This window comes from Mytilus galloprovincialis, chromosome 2, assembly GCF_965363235.1.
Source record: "Mytilus galloprovincialis chromosome 2, xbMytGall1.hap1.1, whole genome shotgun sequence".
NCBI lineage: Eukaryota > Metazoa > Mollusca > Bivalvia > Mytilida > Mytilidae > Mytilus > Mytilus galloprovincialis.
Genome location: NC_134839.1, coordinates 64,385,342 through 64,400,797, shown reverse-complemented (window position 1 = coordinate 64,400,797; position 15,456 = coordinate 64,385,342).

Genomic DNA, 15,456 nt, shown 5'->3' with positions numbered 1-15,456 from the left:
GACGTCAAATTATGATAACGGACAAACTTGCAAGACATTTTCATTAATCCGTATATTTTATAGATAACCTTGTAATCTTAATGCTATTTGGTGTACCAACTTCAACTTTAAAAGTACTTTTTATTGGTATAGTTATCAAAGCCGAAAAATAATCTTAACGAAATCAAATCTCTGTTTTTTTGGCCGTAAAAGTTTTGTGAAGGCATGAAAGTTTAACTCGGACATTTCCGTTTTGAATTGAATATGTAGCTCAATTTATTTTTCAATTCGAATTTTGGGAGCTAACACTTAGTACAAAACGATCGTGCTTACAATTTGATGAATTATCTGTCAAAATTTTATTTTTGAACTGAAATGTTTCAAGTTTCCAAATTAAATTTCCGATGGGACATTTCCGTACATCATATTCTTTTGAAAATATGTACGCAAATTTTAAATGGAGACAGCCATGTTAACCAATACTGGAATACATCACGTCATAGAATGTTCATGCAAAATTTCGAAGAGTTGCGTGAACATTTCGCGAATTGTTCGAGTTTTATGTTTCGAGTTTGTTACATGGGACAACGCTAAGTAAACGTTTTTCGGATATTCTGTGTCTTCCTATGCCTATGAATAACATATTTTTATTCTTTCTCTATCATAATGTGAAAATTTAAGAATCAATCTTTATTTTCATGTATAATTTAAAATATACATTTCAGCATTTCTATAAAAATTTTCCCGTCAAATATTTACTTAACGCTATTTTTCGTGGTAGTAGCAATATCTAACACAATTTGAATATAGATCTATACCACATAGAAAACCGTTCCTAACTCTTATGCAACACACTTACTTGTTTAAAAGGCATTCTACAGTTCAGAGTCAGCGACAACCTGTCACTTATAATATGAGAATGTAAAGTGATACTAAGTTTATGACATTAGCAGTTAGTACAGTCATTAAATCTTTAAAGGACACACTTATGATAAGCAACTTAATTAAGGCTTTAAAAGTTAAAATTCGGAGCCGGACACGACTATGTTTTTTTGAATTTGAACATTTGAAAATGAGTATTTTATATCTATTTCGATTACTGAATTGAGGTACTATTTCTTAGATACTAAAAGACAAATTTATTATTTTTAACTCCTCTACCAATGATATTGGTCATATATCAACCAGTATATCCCCTTTCCTTGGCATTCTTAGCATTTCAACTCTAGAATATGATTTAAACAAGTTCATGCTTTTTCAGACTGTTTATGACGATTTGCACCGAATCCGTTGATCTGTATGGTCTGTGAGAATATGATTTATTTATTAATTGTTGTCGGCTTTGAACTGACTTTCAGTTACTCTAGATCAGTACTTTTTGTTTTGTTAGTGTTTATGATGTTTTGTTGTGTGCATCGTTTCGATCTGGCGAATCAAGCTATTTCCCTTGGATTTTGAGTTCTTATGTTGTGCTGTTACACCATGCTCATAAACTTGTTCAGTGATTGTCGCCGTTGTTGATGTGGTTCATAAGCGTTTCTCGTTTCTCGTTTGTCATATGGATTAGACAGTTGGTTTTCCTGATTGAAAGATTTTACACTAGTAATTTGGGGGCCATCTGTAGTTTTTTGTTCGGTGTGAGTCAATGCTCAGTGTTGAAGACCGTATTTGTGTTATTGATATTACTTTATAATGAATTGGTGGTTATCTAGACACATTCGAACTTGTTTTGCTTATCATGTTGTCAAAGCTTCTTTATATCTTTACCAGTTTTCAAGACAATCAACAAAATTGACAAAATTTGTAAAAATCGTCATGAAAGAGGAACTGAGAACACTAGTAACGAGTCGACAAACGGTTGTCTACATCAGGCTAATTGGTAGGTGTTGTTTGGCTGAAGATTTTTGCTTTTTAAAGTTTCTACTTATCAGTTTTTCAAGATATTATAGGCAAACATGAAACAATTGTTAAATTCTTCTTTCAGGACAATTTTAATAGCTCCAATAACGAGTTTTCTTGTAAGTTTTGACGTCAATAGACAATAGGAAGAGGCTGAGCACAAGATTCTGAATATTTCTTCCTATGTTATATTTATCTTTACCTATTGTAGTTTTCAGAATAATAGACAAACAAGCATTTCACTCACATGCTCTCTTCTTGGCCTTGATGTCAATCCTAGATAGCAGGCGGAGTCAACGCATACTATTAGTTACATAGTGTGCTAGTAACCTAATACGATATATATATATATATGGAATTTACTGACTCCATATATACCGTATTACGTCACTAGGACACTATGTAACGAATTTATCTTACCAACTATCTTAACGTGTAAAATTTAGACTAGTGACCTATCAAAAAAGCAAGTCTTCAATACAGTGAGAATTAACATGATTAAGAAACTACTTCATTTGATCCTACAAAAACAGATGCCAACAATGACAACTTGTTAGATTTAAATGTGTTTTATGAATATATTTCACTTTATCATCACTTTCTTCGACTGTTGAAACCTTCAAGATTTTTTCTCAATACTGTTTTGTTTTTCTAACGGGACGTAACACCATTGTGGCACCGTTAAAGTCCACAATTCCTCTAAAGTCCACAACACCGCTAAAGTACACAACGCCGCTAAAGTCCACAAACTTTCCGCTAAAGTCCACAAAATGACCTCCGCTAAAGTCCACAAAAAAAAACGCCGTTAAAGTCCACAATAACAAGTTCCGCTAAAGTCCACAAAAAGCACCGTTAAAGTTCAAACATTTTTTTTTATTGATAAAAGAATCAATTCGCTTTTTTTTATTACTTCAGAAAAGATCTTATAAAAAGCATAGACTTTTCTTGGAAAGTATTTCTTATCAGTTTAAATTGTATTTTTTGATAAATGAAAAGATAACAGGATCTGATTTTGAAACCAATAAATTTGATCTTTGAATTGCGATTTTTTTTTATCTAAAGCTAGGTTCACACTGCCAATCAGATCAACTCGATGATCCCGATTGTCCAAATTACCAGGACCAAGCTGTATGACGTACCCATATTTCATACAATGGGGGGGGGGGGGGGGGGGGGGGACATATACTTGTCTCCCCATGCCGATAAAGTTATCTTTGCTTAAGAGCAACAAAAACACATTTATGTCCATAGGCGGTGACGAAATTCCGTTATATGCCACTTTCTAGGCTGTCAACCCCTCTAAAACTTGTAATATCGTAAATCTAAATTGATTTATCTTTACAATGGTGTATAACACGCCTACAATTGTTATCGAAATCTTCCGTAGTAGCAATCCTACCCAAGTATGTCAATCGTAATAATTTTTCTAACCGCTGAAACTTTGGCAATAAACGGCTCGCAGTAAATGATTAATTATAAAAACTGTTTAAGAAAAACTGTTATTTTTTGTCTGAATAGAACTTATCACCCAGTTAGTAAAATTGTATAAGATACCGTGAAAAAAAAACCCTAACACGTCTTATTTGTGGTATGTCTAATAAGTTACGAGTTTCCTTTTTTAGATTCAAATTTTCCCATGACGTCAATGTCATTCAGACTCTCTCTTGACTTTACGTATGACAATGAAACAAGATCAGGTAACTCCGAGAATCATTTAGACTTTCCCATAATTGACCAATCGGCAACCGAGATATATAAGTAGACGTGACGCGGTTATTGCCAAATCATCAGCGGTTTGCAAAATTATTACGATTGATATACTTGGGTAGGATTGCTACGGATGATTCCGACAACAAATGTAGGTATGTTATACACCATTGTAAAGATAAATCAATTTAGATTTACGATATAACAAGTTTTAGTTGGGTTGACAGCCTAGAAAGCAGCATACAACGGAACTTAGTCACCGCCTGATATTTTTAGAAAACGCAAGTTAAGTACCTTGTGTTATATTAAGGCATATATGGGAATTTTTTTCTGAGACAAGTGCCTGTGTTACATATGCAGTCAAAAGAAAATACGACTAATTATCCCTCTCTAACATGTCCAATCTCTCATACATCACACTCACAAAATAAAATAAAGATGAAACAAATGAAAAGCTCCAGAAATGTCAATATCAACCTAGGTTTTATTTATAACTATTATCCCACCGCTACTAACAATCCTCTATCAAATCAGTCCAACAGTTAACCTAAATATGTTTGTATAAACAAAAAACACGATTAACAGATAATTAATAAAAAAAAAATCCTGGAGACATACTTGAATTTATAATTAATATTCGAAATAAGTCCGTGTTTTTCTTGTAAATGGGTACCGTATGACGAGATAAATCTCACACATACCAAGCAATTACAAATTTTTCTCTGCTAAATACATATGGTCAATTCAATATAGGTCATGCCGATTAGTTCCAAAAGATAAAGCCAATTACTAAGCAATTGTTTTCGAAGTACCTTTACGATGATAGGCCGGGACGTCGCATGACACATGCTACGGTTTTCTAAAAAAAAAATTTAATTGTTTGTGTAGAAATTTCGATCGCGTTCAACAGTCCAAATGAAAATCAAAGTTCAAATGATAATTATAAACAATTGCGAAATACTTTAGATATTAATAGGCATGTGCATGTATACAATGTTGTTTCAAAACAGTTCCTTGCATTTTACCGTTTTCTTTTGTTGACGAAAACTCCCATAAATTTGTGACTTCTGAATATTGGCTAAATCCAAATTAAAAACATCCAAATTTTACACAAAATCCAAAAATTGGTTCCAGTGTCAACTGCAAGGTACTGCTATACATCACTGAACGAAAATTTCAAATTTCAACGTGGTCAAAAGTTTAATATGGCGCCGCCAGCCTCGTGGTTTAGACTTAAAAAAGTTTGTTCTTCATCTTGGGGACAGCTCACATAAAATACACTTAAAGGGGTCGTTTTGAAGTCCTCCACCATATTACGTACATGGGGGACATATACTTGCCTCCCCATGCCGCTAAAGTTATATTTGCTTAAGAGCAACAAAAACACATCTTTTCCCATAGCACGTTTATTTCAAACAGCCAGATAACATCACATGACAAATATGCATCATCATCATACAAAGGGACACAACTCTCACAACTTGGCTACAAAACACATACGACCATACAATACAGATACATACAGCTCAACCAAATTCTTGATCGAGCCTGTTTACGACTTTTACCCGACCGCCATCCGACTGTATACGACCTTTACTCAACCATTCACGACTCCTTTATGACTCCATCACGACTCCATCCCGACAACAAAATTATACGTATTCGATTATTTAGATCAATTCACGATCTTTAATCGACTAGCTAGACCAAATCAACTATTTACGATCTCAGCCTTATCTAGACCAGACCAGAATGACCTGATCGTATATTGGTCGTATTGATAATCGGGAATTGGTCGGGTATGCACATTTTTAGTATAAAAACGTCCGAATTTTTATTCCCCGCGGCTTCGGAGTGGGCATTAAGTGTTACCCTTGTCAGTCCGAACGCACGTACGTCCCAACATGGCCCTTTATAATGTTTTATATGTTAGCTTAGGCATTATCAGTGTCCCATGGACACATTCTCCGTTTATTTGGTTATATTCAGTAGAAGGTCCGAGTAAAAACATACTTTTAAAATATCTACATAGAAATAGAGCAATTGAATTTGTGGGCAAGGTGGTTAGAGCTCAGAGACAGGTTAATAGCTTGTAGAGTGCATCGAAGATGAACAAGAAGGTGTAGACAGCAACGGGTGCCGAGATATCTAGGTGAGGTAGTGGCTGACACGACGATCACTGTGTGGGCAGTATGAGAGACTTGCACTAACTCATCAAAGAGGAATCCAATGCTTGTAAAAACTTCCTCATATATATATATATGGACACTGATATGTAATGGTAGTTTATTGCTCTTTTTTGGAAATGACACCACAAAATTAGATTTGTCACTGTATTAGTACTTATGTTAGATAGCAATATACATATAGAAAACTTTACAATCCCCATTTCCTTGCTTTCTCACAAATAAGCCTACTGTTTGTCAAATGTGCATCAGTATGTAATCAGTATTTTTTCATAGATTTGAATCCCAGTAGTTGAATGGTTAAATATAATTATTTATTTTTTGCTGTATGGCAACAACCTGTATGTATTTGCCAAAAAAAAAAAAAAATGCAAAAAGAGGGCAAAGATGTCACATATTTCCCCACAATTTCATGCCTTTTCTGAAACAGTTTACAACTTTACATATATCTATTAAGAGATCAAGAGTGCATTTCTTTCTAAACAAAGTTTGGTAAACGTTGTGTGCCGTTTGTTATAGTTTGTTAAACAAACAGAAGTAGAAATAAATGCATCGTTTGGTTAGAGGGGATTGAAGTTTTGGGTAATTTTAGACCATTTTTGAGTTATGACAAGAATGAACACGTTTAGATAATTTATTTAATGTTAAAATTATAAAAAAATGCATCGTATGAACTAACAAACGACGAACAACAAACTGTAGAGGCATTTGCAACGAGTGTATAGTTTGTCAAAGTTTATGCAAACTTGCAAAAGTCAGTGGCGGATCCAGAACTTTGCCTAAGGGGGGGGGGGGGGCGCTGACTGACCTAAGGGGGGCCCGCTCCAGTCATGCTTCAGTGATTCCCTATATAATCAACCAAATTTTTCCAACGAAAGGGGGGGCCGGGCCCCCCAGGCCCCCCTGGATCCGCCTATGAAAGTATGTTACAAACAAATGATCAAAATGTGTGCGCGCTGACCAGTTTATATCGTTACTGGTAGAAAGAAATTCGCACCAAATAAAAAAAAATATTTGTCTTTCGTCTCATTTTTGTGTCAAAAAGTTCGAATGAAAAAAAAAATGACTGTTTGGTGACCTATAGTCAGTGGCGGATCCAGCCATTTTAAAAAGGGGGTCCCAACCCCCGGAACCCCCCCCCCCCTGGATCCGCCACTGTATAGTTGTTATTGATAATTTCTATGTCGTTTGGTGTTCTGTGAGGAGATGTCTCATTGTACCAGATCTTCTTTTTTTTATGCTACAAACATTTCTGGACAAACGGAAAATACGGACAGACAAAACAGAAAATAGCCCATAAAACAGGTAAAATTTAATCTTGATGTTCTTATAAACCAACTTTGAAAGATAACTTCGTCATCAGCAATCTAAAAATGAATACTAATGCACAATTACTTTAATGTTTGAAAAATCTGCCGGTGCCAAAATTGCAGGAATTTCTTCCCTTCCGGAACATCTGCTATCATCCCATGCATGTTATGTTGGGTTACGTGTTGCAAAGTTTTTAGTTTTTCTATGTTATGTGGACTGCTGTTTGTCTTCTCGTCGGTAACCTTTTTTCGCTATGGCTGTGTCGGTTTGTTTCCGACCTTTAAGTTTGGTTGTTCCTTGGTGTCTTTTGCCTCTCTCTTAAAATGTTTCCTCTCCTTGCAAAAGTAAAGACACGTACTGTACACGAAGGAATTTTTGTACAGTTAAAAATAATGTTGCGAATATATTTTTGCGGAAGCAGAGTTATGAGAGTTAATCAGATCTGCACACACTTTTTGAGAATCGTGTAGCAGTCATGTGTTTTCGTGTATCGCCCAGTAGAGATCGAAGAGTGGTCGAATGTGGTCACGAAGGGATCGGGTATTGATCGAGTTGGTCTGGGATAAAATATATATAGAAGTCACAGTGATCTGCAAGCGATCGGACATTGGTCGAGTTAATCTGGAAATGATCGGACATTAGTTGCGCACAGGTCGAAATGATCGAGTATCGATCGGTAAAATTGTTGTTTTCCGACCAAACCCGATCTTACACGATCCTAGAGTAGAAAGTCAGATCGATGACGATCAAGGTAGCTTATGTCGATTGAGTTAGACAATCCTCCCGATCAAGTAATTTGTCTTGATCGGGCTTGATCGAGTTGATCTGATCGGCAGTGCGAACCTAGCTTAACAAACAGACAACATTTCTAAAAAGTTATCTAGCTATGGTGCGCTTTGTGTATTCTTTAATAAACATTTGTACATCCACAAGAAACTCCAACAATGCGTTCTTTTTATATATTTGCTGGAGACACTAGGCACTATTTCATGCAGGATTTTAATCAAAATTGGTACAAATGGAGGCAGAATTCTCATAGGTTTATTTGTTTTTTTAAGTAATATAATTATTTTGAAGCGTTAATTATCAATTTCTGATGATATAACACAAATAAAATTAAGAATGGAAATGGAGAATGTGCCAAAGAGACGACAATCCGACTATAGAGCAGACAACAGCAGAAGGTCACAACAGGTCTTACAAAGTTTATATTTTATCCCAAAATTTGATTTGCATCAGGGGAAAAACAAAATTAACCGAAGAAAATTATGACTATTAAAATAAAGAAATATATATTCAGCCAATCCTGTGTCTTTCAACAAATGGTATATGAAAATCCAACTTTAAATACCGTCATATGTTGTTTTTAATATATTTTTTTTTTATGATTTTTACATTCACTGACCGATTTGTTTGTGTTTTGAGAAATCCAGAACTAATAAAAATATATGTTTATGAGCATCGGGGGATAAAGAATAAAGGCAATAGGAACGTTCATCTTACATTGAGCCCGAACACCAACAATTGTGGAACTATCATATAATCATAATGATTGATAAAATTTACGTCATATCAAAGTTCACAGTATCGCATTCAGAGTTAATTTCCTTTCTTCATTCTCTTTTAAAGATACTGTTTTTTGTATTTTGAAAAGTCTAAATGGAAGTCTAGTATGAAGATTCGAGCTGAAACTTTTACAAACTGATCAACTTTAAAGGAATGTTTCCGTTCTAATACAATTTTATTGGTTACCGTAGAACATGTTTAGCGTTAAAATGTGAGTTTATTATAACATATTAATCTTTGAGTAATTTAGCATGTGATTAAAACACTTTCCCAAGTTAAACAACTATTGTATGCATATTTTTTTTTTTATCGAAAACAAATATATATATGTACACAGTACACAGTACGGAATAAGTAAACAGTCAATATAAAAATAAGGAGATGTGGTATGATTGCAAATGGGACAACTTTCAACCAAAGTTCAGATGAAGTGAGTGTATGGAATTAGACAAAAAATTATTGTATTAAATAAGGGAGCGCGGGACAATAAAGAAGTAGCTAATGAGGATTGGAGTCGAACGCATTTGCCTCGAGTGGGGTTCATCGAATTTATAACCGCAGTGTTGAAATCCTAGTGATTACTATAGATATACTTCTTAAAATAAATAGGCTATAGAAGCATGTGCCATTGATCTAGGTCTTTGTGTATCTTAAACAATAGAACCCTCCAACATTATAGACTTAAATAGGTCATGAAAAAAATCTCTCGATCTTTTCCCAGAAAGAGGACAGTCATTTGCTTGTATATGACAAAAACAAATGTGAATCGAGTTTCGAGTTGAGTTTAAATTTAGTATCATGAGACACTAACTCATGCATTGTATTTGGTAATATATTATTCACATACTTAACAATAAATGGAATTTGTTCAAACTTCATCATATATGCACTTGTGTTTACTCAGTGTGCACGCCAAAACTGTTATGCATATAGCATTTTGTAGGACAGAAACAGTATATCGCGCAGGGCATACAGCATGTTACTAAAATACATTATAGAAATCCCTTACTTTACATTGTTCATGCAGTATGTGCTATAATGATTGTACAGAAACCTTTAGTTGAGGTAAAAACGATGTTATATATTGACCTAGAGATTTATATTGACTTCGGACTTCATTCTCCGTAGTATAATTCCCTTAGTTCAATATAACCACGTATTGACATCATTCAAAGACTATAAGTGTATAAATTATATCACAGTATTTGTCTTCTATACAAGAATGTTGTAATTAATGTTGAGATGTGGACACTTTAAGAGTTTTTTTCCATTTCACTCGTGTCAGTTGATAATTGAAAAATAAATAAAACATATTTAAATTTGTTTGTCAACGAGTCTTAATTGTGAATTGTAAAGATTTTCCAACTATGATTTTTTTTAGTTAAACAAAAGAATACTTTTATATATTTGGTGCATTCATTTAAATAAATGTTCGGTGCATTCAATTATAAGCTACTGAATTATTTATTCCTTTGACAATTAAATCTTCAATAATTTCAAACGAAAGCTCATGCAATGTTAACTAACAGACTTGGTCCGTAAATTATATAATATTGATCTTAACATAGTGTATCCAAACAAGCAAAAATTATCTGGAAGTGTTGAACTGAAGGACAGCTAATCACCTAGACTCTTAAGAATAGTTGTTGAAATTTAAGATAGCTCTGGACGTATCTATCTTTTTTTTATAAAATACAGCCCGTAACAGAGAAGTGATCGAATTGATGTTTCTTTACCGTCAAAATTAGCTATGTTATCGACAAACTTAATTGAGTAGTGACCGAACTATTGGTACTTTAACGTTAAAAAGATTGACAATGCTGACAAACTTTCATGTGTCGATAATCAATTTTGATACCGTTAATATTGAAAATAATTCTAATAATATGAATCAAAATATGTCCATGCACCATTTCGATTGGGCGAAAAGTAGTTTGTTGTTGACAATTTTTTTTTCATATGACAAAATATTGAGACAGCAGATTTTTTAAGTCAAAATCAGGGTCAGAATATTGTTTTCTAAAAACTACCAGGCCCCTTCCTCCATGAAAATTAAATGGTCCGTGGCAAAAATAAAAAATTCCCACATGTTCAACTTCAAAATTTGACCAGATTCTATTCTTAACTGTCGGATAATATACTAGGATAACATAGAAAATGTCCTGTATGGGACGATTCTGTACTCATACTTCACGCGTAGTTGAGTACAAGTGTCCTCGTAGTGAACGCACCCGACTACGCGTGCAGTAAAAAATGTACTCTTACCTCGGATACCGGGCAGTTTCTTTGTTATATCTGTATTTTATCAAATACATGTACATGTTAATATTTACTTAATATTAAATAGGTAAAAATTATTGCTGAAAGCCTGTTCAGGGTTTCTTTCTTGTGTATGATTATATAATTTTTCACATGCCTGAACTCATTGACGATAATGTAAGGTGCACTATTAGAAAAAAATAGTTCGGGTTTGAAAAAGAAATTTCGCCTTTTCTTGAGCCTGTTTTGTACATTTATTTTAACAGATATGATCCAATGGAAATTTTCACATGGAACCTTCGGTAAATAGGAAAATGAAAAGATATGGGGTAATTTACAGAGAGACCAAACTCCATCCATGAGAAAAACGGACGGAATTTAAAAATCTAGAGGTATCCACAAGGCTTTCAACAAGGGTGGAATCTCACTCCTTCTGAAAAGCTCTAAATCGCCCCAACGTATACATACGTTTGGTCATCAAGAGATTCTGGTTTCTCTTTTTGTGTGTCATAAACATTCAATTCGGATTTGACTCAATTTACCGAAACATTTCCGAACATTAAATCTTAGGACGGTCAGAACATTTTAAGGACGCAACAGATCGAAGTACAATTTTAAGTAGTACATAGATGTGCAATAATTCTGCATCCTGTACATGTTCACGAAATTCTAAATTTTGAATGTTGATTTCTTTAAAAAAAAAAAACACTATTTTTTTACAATAAAAAATCTCAAAATATCCGTTAACAATGAAAAAGTTTGACCATGAAAAATCACATATCTAAGAAAAGCAGTCGTTTAATTGATTATAAGAAAGTTTCAGTATATCATGTCAAATTTCTTTAATTTGAGAGTTTTCCTTTAGTTACAAATGTAGCTCCATGTCTGATGGTGAAATAAAAATGAATGTCTCAGAAAGTGGTGAATTAGTTTCCATAAATGACAGATGAATCGGGCCAAGCTTAGTAACTTACAGTAAACAGACTACTGTAACATTGACGCACTCGTCAAACTGTTTAAAAGAGTTGTGTTTATGACCAAAAATAGATATCTACAACTTCATTTATAAATTAATCTGAATTTCATAGCGCGTCGTTACAATAATGAAAGTTATAAAAAAAAATCTATAACCAGCAGATCTATACTTCTATAAAGAAAGTATTCTTGTACAAAAGGGTATTTATTATAAAATGGTCCTAACTATAGAATAGATAGTTTACCACAGAAATCTTAAACGGAAGTTTCGACAATTTTAAACAGAAGAGATTTGAAAATAAATTTAACTTTAAATAAATACTGAAATAATTTTAATGAAAATGCCAATGACAGAGGTTGATTATAAAAAATGTTTTACTGTGTTAAAAAAATCTTCGACTTAAACAATGAAAACTTAAACGTTGGACATGAGATATTTTGTCGATGAAGAAAATTAAATTATGTCACTTCTGAAATAAGTTTGTCGATAACGTAACTTATTCTGACGGTAAAGAAACGCGAATTCGATCACAACTCTGTTACGGGCGCGACATATAAGGCCAACACCCATACAAACAGGTAACTGTACAGCCTAAAACGATGAATGAAGAACCTCAATCTTAGACTTGCATGTTAAAAATCTGAATTGCACTGATAAACTTTAAAGCAAAATCCGGAAGACAAGAAAGTAACCGGGTCATTACACAGCACCGGGTATTAGCCTAGGCGAATGATAGATCATACTGAGCTGCCGTACAACACCTTTTTTTTTGCTTTGAAGTAAGTGAAATAATTATTGACACACTTTCAGACTTAAGATCTCAAAGCTGAATTTAGATAAAACATCAATAGTATACAAAAATGTACAAAGAGAGTGCCATATCAAGCTAAAATGGTCCTTGCAGAAGTACCGGACTTTCAGTCGTCACAGCGAGAGAGATTAAGTTCAACATATTATGATCTGCCTTAAGCTAGGTTCACACTGCCGATCAGATCATGACTCGATGATCCCGACTGTTCAAATTTCCACGACCAAGCTCAACCAAATTCTTGATCGGGCCTGTTTACTACATGACCGCCATCCGACTGTACATGCACGACCTTAACTCGGTAATTCACGACTCCTTATGATTCCATCAGGACTCCATCCCGACAACACAATGAATGCTTATTCTATAATTCCGATCAATTCACGATCTTTACAAGATCTTTACTCGACTAGCTAGACCAAATCAATTTTTCACGATCTCAGTCTGATCTCGACCAGACCAGATCGACTTGATCGTATATGGGTCGTAGGGATAATCGGGAATTGGTCGGGTATTCACAATCTTAGTATTAGAGCTTTCTTACAAATTGACGAAAGGTACGTATGCTTGACGAATCATACGTAAGACTCGTTTTAGGGATTCTTTATTTTGACATATTTAAATAATAGTCGTGGAACTTCGGACAATTATCGTGCATGCAACGACACTTATTAAATTGGATTTTTCTTGGGATATATTTAGGATTTCGGGACGTACGATAGGTTAGAATATGATTATTTATACCCCCATGTCGGAGGAGATAACACTACAAAATATTCTAAATATACTGTAGTCAGACGAAAAAAATGCCCCTAAACGACTAAAAACCGGCCCCTCCCCCACTCTTCAATATTACAATGTTGCACTGTTTAACCTAAGAAAATGTCTAAGCAAATACATTGTCTTCTTTCCTAACAGAAACACAAATACTTCCTTGATTCAAAATTTGCAACGCTCAAAATGATAAAATGAAAATGAAATAAAGAAAAGATGATCTTCATACTATGCCATATGCTGGTGCTCGTTTCATAACTTTTGAATCATCGCCTCTCCCCTGGTAATATTCATTGCCCCCTATCCTAAATGTGTATATATGATACACCGGAGCAATGGAACGGTTATTTTAGCGTATAACTGCGTTTTGCCTATAGTCCTGAACATTCATGAAATATTAGCCACTGGACGAAAAGTGACAATTTCGCGTCTATCTTCCAAACATGTGTACTGTTAAATCGTCATTATAAAATCCACAATTTATATGGTGCAAAATTGTAGATTTATTTTCTTTATATACAAAGTCTTTTTTTCTAGATTTATTCAACATTACTTTTTAAAAACATTGTAGCATCATTTTTAGCTAATCTCGATATTCCATTTTAACAATTTGCTGAAAGTGTACTGTAACAAATAAAAATAAATGTGAATCTTGTCGTTAAATTTAGACTAACGTACTCCAATAATGTCATTGAAATGTTAATCGTGAAACTCGTGCTTAAAAAAAATTCCCGCGGAAATGTGTGTACTCGTGGTTTACGTAAGTAAGACAGCAACCATTTGATTTTCTGGGGGGGGGGGGGGGTTATATGCCATTTCATATAGTGGCAGCTGAGGGTGAAACAAACAATTTTTACATCAGAGGCCCCTGAGGGGCCTCGGGTGTATTGCCATCGCCTACTTTTCAAAGATCAAAGAGGTGCATATATAATTAGTTTTGGAATGATAACCGACATTATAGACCCGCGGACCTATATAGTGCAGAATAAAATTCCGTATCGCTTCTTTGAAATTCATGTTTTCAATGGATACTCAGTTTTTTTTTTAATTTTTCTTAATGCAAAATTTATAATATGAAAATGTTTTGTCGTTAGAAATATTTGTATATTAATCAAACGATCTTCAATACCAATGACGTGTCAAAAAAATTGTTGTTGCGGATGAATACCACGAGTGCGCAAGAGGGCAAAAGCGAGCGTGTAGAAAATCGAGAGGAAATCAATTCACACATTTATACACAGAAAGGTAATTATATTTCAATTATTTGATTTGGAGTTTAAACCGTTTGTAGCATATTTGTCTATAATATTAACGTAGCAAAACCAGGAAAATTTAATCTGTCATAATATTAAAATAAAATATCAGGTCACGTCCCCCGCAGCCATTTTGAAAATACCAGCAGATTGGGTAGGAGTGACAAGAACCTGCAAGGCCTTTAAAGATAAGGTTACTATTTGTGTATATTTTATAACAACAATTGGTTTTTATAAAGATCTCAACAATTTTTGGAGTTAAATTTGTTTTCTTCGTAAATAACAAGTAGATTGATGATCATTGATCACTTTGACACACACACGGAACTATTTTTCTGTATTTTAAGATACTGTTTCGGATTTTTGCTCCTTCTCCGACTTGTTTGTTGCATTAGTATATGTGAATATGTCCTTGACTGGAAAATACGCGGAATTTGTAATGACTTTGACTATGTTTATGTAAGTAATTCTAATATATAATTATTGGTTGAATTTATTGTTTATATAATATTCAGAGAATCTTCGACTTTTTCTTCTTCCAATAGAGTTGGACTCTTTTTGAGTGTATAAAGACTCTTGCTCGTAAAATCAAGAGTCTTACTTTACACTGAAATGTCAGAATTTGGGTTAATCACATTTACTGAATTACTATAGATATATTGGGAGAAACCTTACAGTTTTGGAGATATAAATATAGATTAACTGTCCTGTTTTTTAAGTCTTCCTTAGCTTGTAGTA